A 5,233-nucleotide genomic window follows, 5' to 3' on the forward strand; every position below is an offset into this window, starting at 1 on the left:
ACAGACTGAAATCGACTGTCAGAGGCTCGACAATCAACTTTGGTAACCACTGGTCTAATGGGTAAGGATGGGGAGAGAGAGGTTGTTAACCATGTTAGGCTGAAGTCAGGCAAAAGGCCAGGTAGATATACCCCATTATAGACTAACTAAGTAATGTATAGAGAGAGAGTGCACAAGCTTTTATGAACCCAAGTTCACTTCAGATGCTGTGAAAGGATGTGAAGAAAGCAGAATACTGTATACAAGGAGGAAGAAATTAGAGCACAAAGACAAGGGAGGGGGAGAGAGAAAGAAGAGGAGAGCAGTGCTAGATGAGAAAAACAAATGATCAGTAAACCCACAGGAACCCCTAGGAGGGGGAGTCAAGAAACACAGATTTACTCCTGATGGCTAAAACTTGGGCATGGACACCTTTCTTCACACCCTTCCATTTTTTGCCTCAATTTCTCTATCTGTATGATGAGCTAGTTATATGTTTTAACTCTGCTTAAAAACATTTTAGGGCAAAGATCAAGGTTAACAAGGGACAAGATTTTAAGGCTTTGAAGTCTTATCTACGTCAGTGTGACCCATGTGTTTGTTAATGTGTGGTAGCTAACTCTTGTCTAAACCTGACCTGTCTTCCCAGTGCGGACACATCCAGTGATATGACTGGGGAACGATCAGGGGATCAATTGACTGCCATGACACTGTGCTGCTCAGGCAGGACTCACTGTTGCAGGACAGGAACAAGTCACATGCCATGACTGCCTTTTTAAAGGGACAACTCATTTTAGTACCAGAGTAACCTCTATCCAACAGCAATCACATCTCAAGGGTCAAGACAAAAAACACCCATCCAATGCAGCCAGAGAAGTCTGTGCTATGTGTTGTATGGCTAGGCAAGCACAATCCAGGCACTTTAATTTTCCCTGATGGATCAGTCATGTAACACTGCTGCCAGCTGCATTTGCTAACATTTGAGGTGATTTCAGGTTGACCCAGGCCAAGTTGGCTGTTTTGAAGATTAAGCAAAACCTATTTCGTTGCTTGTAAGTGTGAAAACAATTAAAGTGAATGGTCCCTGTGCAGGCTGGTAGCCGTGTGGGTGCTTATGCATCCACACAGCAGAGGGGTAGGATGGAAAACTCTGCACGAGGGTCATTTCACTGCTGGGTAATTGCCACTGGAACACTTAACATGAAACATGTTCTCCAGATCAGTGACTCTTGTGTGTACAGTGCTCCAAGCACATTTTACAGTGCTGTAATACAGAGCACTTTTTATAGCACTGTAAAGGGTGAAGACAGAAGTGACAATTTTTGACCAATCTGGCCACAGACAGCAATCTGTAGCTGTGACCAAACACAAATGCATGGCTGTAGACAGCTTCAAAAGCTAATTGGGTAAAAATCTGACCCCTCATTTCATGAGGTATCAGATACAGACATTTCAAAATGTAGCCTCCTTTTGTGTCTACAGAGCTCCCAGCCTGTTGCTGTTTTCAGAATGGGAGGGTGGGGAAAGGGAGCAGAGAGCGTTCAGTCTTGGTTTTTTTCAGCACACCTCCTTCCTCCCCGCCAGTGTGGGGTGGGTGTATTAGAGCCCCTCCAAGGTGCGGGGGCTCCAATTCATCTACCCCACCCTTCAGCACCAGCTGGGGAGCCCCAAGATAGATCTCCCTAGTCTGCTTTTCCTTCCTCCCATTCTGAAAACAGGAGCACTGTCAGAGAGCCCTGGCTGTTGCTGTGGGAGTCTGGCTGCAGGCTCCCAGACTCAGCTAGATTCCCTCCTCCCTGGAACCAGCAGTGAACTTCTGTTTGGTCCAGGGTAATGTTGTAACTCAGAATGCTTTGCAGAAAACCTTAGTTAGAGCACTCTTAAACAGGCTAGGAGGCAGGGGGCGCTCAGCAGCCTCCTGGAGCTTCTCCACTGGTCAGAAATTTGCCAGCCTACAGAAGTTATTTAAAGCATTGCAGGTTGCTAAAGTGTTGTAAAATACTGCACTTCAAATTTAATCATTTAACAAGGGTTAATTTAAAGCACTGTACCCAGTTTTAAAGTGCTGTAAAGCTGTGCACTTGTGTTAAGTCACAGCAATAAAGCACTTTACATGGTGAAAAAAAGCAACTTCTGTACACATGTTGAAGCTGGAAAGAGCATGCAAAGCCCTGCTTGTCCAGAGGGACACTGGGGCAAAGGAGGGCGAACTGGAGAAAGAACAGTTCTGCCCCTTTAACATGGATCAAGCTGAAACTGTTCTGTGGAGGTGGAGTAGTGAAAAGGAGGCAGGTCTAAGTGGCCAGAGCATAAGGAAGTGCTTCAAACCAGCCTGTGGTGTCAGGGACAGGAGGGGGGACTCCAGCTCTGAAGCAGAAGTCTGCGGGACTCTAGTTGAAGGTTGACTGGGGACAGAGCACAGGCAGCTGCTCCAAGCGCCTGAACTTTGGATTAAGTTGTTTCCAGCCCCTGGAGACCCTGGCTTTGGTGAGTCTGCGTTTCCTTGTCCGTGGTCCTACCAGATCACAGATCTTGGTTTGTATAGGGCTCTGAGACCTCTTCCCAGGGAGGTATCACTGCGCTAGGAGCATACCTTGAGCCTTGCGATTTGGTGGGTGCAGGTGGGGAGGCTGTGTGGCCCAGCAAGTGAGGTTTGTGATTTTGTGTTCCCCTATCACTCAAAGGCTCTTCCACTTAGAAATGTGGTATGAGTATGCCTGGTCTTTCCCAAGGGGTTGCCCAACCTGTGATCTTCTGGACCAGTCCCAGGTGAGCACAGAGTGGTCTCAGGCTGACAGATGGGCACAGACTCTCTTTTGGCTTGACTGTTCCTTTGGGTTTTCCCACTAAGGAGAGGCCCTGAGATCTCCTTCTCCCAGGATGGGTTCGTGGTGGACCAGGGAATGGCAGTGGGGTACCGATGCTCTTGCTGCAGCTGGCCTCCTGCATTACTCTGGGGACTCTAGTTGCCATGGCAGTAACAGGCCCTGGCCAGGGTTCATGACACACTCTTGTTCAAGAGGAAATGCATCTAGATTTGTACAGCTGCCATGGATTGGGATGCTGCCAGGAAGCAGAATGGGGACGGCAGATAACGCTCTGGGAGTTTCCTCCTGCCTCTGTTGCAGCTGGATGGGCTGGGGTCACTCAGCCAACCCTGGCCCCACAGGACCCATGTGCCTCCCTGCTTCTGTTTTATTATTGTTAGCCAGAGGAAGTGGCTCAGCAAATAACCAGTTCCCCACTCTCCAGGAGCTTAACCCTGTGCTGTCCAGACTCCCCAGTGTCCTTTCCAAAGATCTATGGGCAGGAAGGGAACAGCACTGGGTGCAGTGGCTCTGGAATAGCTCTGCAGAGCATAATGACTCACAGGGATCCTGGTTTTTTCTATTTAAAAATAACAAATTTTCTGATTAAAAACTCCAAATCTTTGGTTAAAATGAAATGCCACTAATATATATTGAACAAAATGTTTTATTGATAAATTTACAATTTCAAAGCAATTTGGAAGCCCAGTGCCTCAATCACTTTAATAAAATAAATTCTAGTATCTGATTTGGGTTTTTTTATCATTGAAAATCAGAGCTCCCTTGGCCCCTATCACTTACCAGGACACAGGCCCGTGCCCCTCACTCCCCACAGACAGCCCCCTGGCCCTCCTAATGCCCCTCATTCCCCATCCACAGGCCCCCATCCCCTCCCAGCCCTGCCATAGGAGCCCCCAGCTACCAGGGCTACAGGACGAGGGACCTGGGTCCACAGCCCCTTACCCCCCGCAGCACCATCTGAGACCTGGCTGCTGCCCACAGGATGTAATGGCTGCTGCAGGGGAACAGAGCAGGGAGCCTGGCTTCCCCTCCTCCATGGGTGGCTTGGTGGAGCAGAACCTGTTGCAGGGAGGAGGTGGGGGCAGGCTGCACACTGCAGGCTCAGGCTCCCTGCCCTGCTGCCCTCCCCCCAGGGTCTCCCCGGCCCACAGGGCGGAACCCGGAGCAGCAGGCCAGAGCGGGACCAGGCAGAGAAGCTTGTTGCCACAACTAGGAGCCCTGCACCACCATGGCAAGACATCCCTACCCACCCAGCAGCAGCTTGGAGCAGAACTCTGCACTGCAACCCCCACTGCCGCTGGGAGGCCAAGGTGTGCCTTGCCAGGGTGGTGCAGGGCTCACAGTGGCAAGGAGCTTCCCCACCCAGCCCTGTTCTGCCTTGCCATGCTGGGTCATGCCCACTGGGCTACAGGGGCCCCGGGGGAGGGCTGCAGGGCACAGAATCTGAGCTAGCAGCAGGCAGCCCGCCTCTGCCCTCTGCACAAATCTGGGGTGCACATGCCCCCCCAAGTGCCCACAGTGACAGGAAGCCAGCCTCTGCCCACCCCCCAGACAAGCTGCCTATGGCTCAATCCTGCTCCTCACCAGGGACCTGCAGCCATGCATTCCAGGCCTGGGCCCCAAGCCCCACACACCACCCAGCTGGGCAGCAGCCCCAGTCCTGCCCAATTCCCACTCTGCCTCCCTATGGGGGCCTCAATCCTTCCCCTCCCCACTCCAGACTTACCTGCGGGAGCTGCTCTCAAGGCTGCCTGGTGACCGTATACATGCATATGGTGCCCCCTGACCACCCTCCTCCCACTCCCCCCAGCCCCTTGCAGGCTCAAAATCTGCCAGCCTGCAGAGAGCTTTTTGCAAAAGTGGAAAATACTCATGTTTCCCTGTTAAAATGAGAAATCTGCATTTTTCTCAGTTAAAAGGGAAAATCTGCATTTTCTTTTATTTTTCCATGGGAAATGAAAAGCCCAGATCCCTGGTGATCTGTATGCTATGGTCTCTGTACCTAGAGCTAGCTGATCCCTGGAAGGACCTGGTGCGATACAAGAAATCAGCATGTGATGGGGTTGCATGAACCCCAGGCCAGTAGCTGGGCTCTGATATCACCTCCTTAAGGCCATGCTGCCCCTCACAGCAGGCAGGTTCTTCATGTGAGAGCTGCTCTAACGAGCTGTCACATGAAGGGACAGAAAACAGGTCCCAAACCACCTGGACAGTAGGGCTGTGCGAAGCTTTGGTAGCCAATTTGATTCGGAGGAGATTCAACCTGATTCAAGGACCAAATCTCCAAATCTGAATTGAATCAGAAGACCAATTAAAAGCTCCAAATCAATTCAAAACTTCCAAATCAATTCAGAAAAGATACAGTGATTTGGCCATAGACTAAACAGGCAGCTGACGCGGCTGCCTCCAGCTGGTAAGTCTGTTGG

General features: G+C 50.7%; 1 protein-coding gene across 3 annotated transcripts in view; it reads left to right on the plus strand.

Annotated features, from left to right (window-relative positions):
* Positions 1–2,295: 2,295 nt before the first annotated feature.
* FAM65A (family with sequence similarity 65 member A) overlaps positions 2,296–5,233 on the plus strand; it is a 131,024-nt gene continuing 128,086 nt past the window's right edge. For all 3 annotated transcript variants that reach the window (XM_019535555.1, XM_019535556.1, XM_019535557.1), the window contains exon 1: positions 2,296–2,466. The gene's annotated coding sequence lies outside the window, so the exon portion shown is untranslated. The remainder of the gene's footprint in view (positions 2,467–5,233) is intronic.

Source organism: Crocodylus porosus, unplaced genomic scaffold, assembly GCF_001723895.1.
Source record: "Crocodylus porosus isolate Cpor-Errol unplaced genomic scaffold, CroPor_comp1, whole genome shotgun sequence".
Lineage (NCBI taxonomy): Eukaryota > Metazoa > Chordata > Crocodylia > Crocodylidae > Crocodylus > Crocodylus porosus.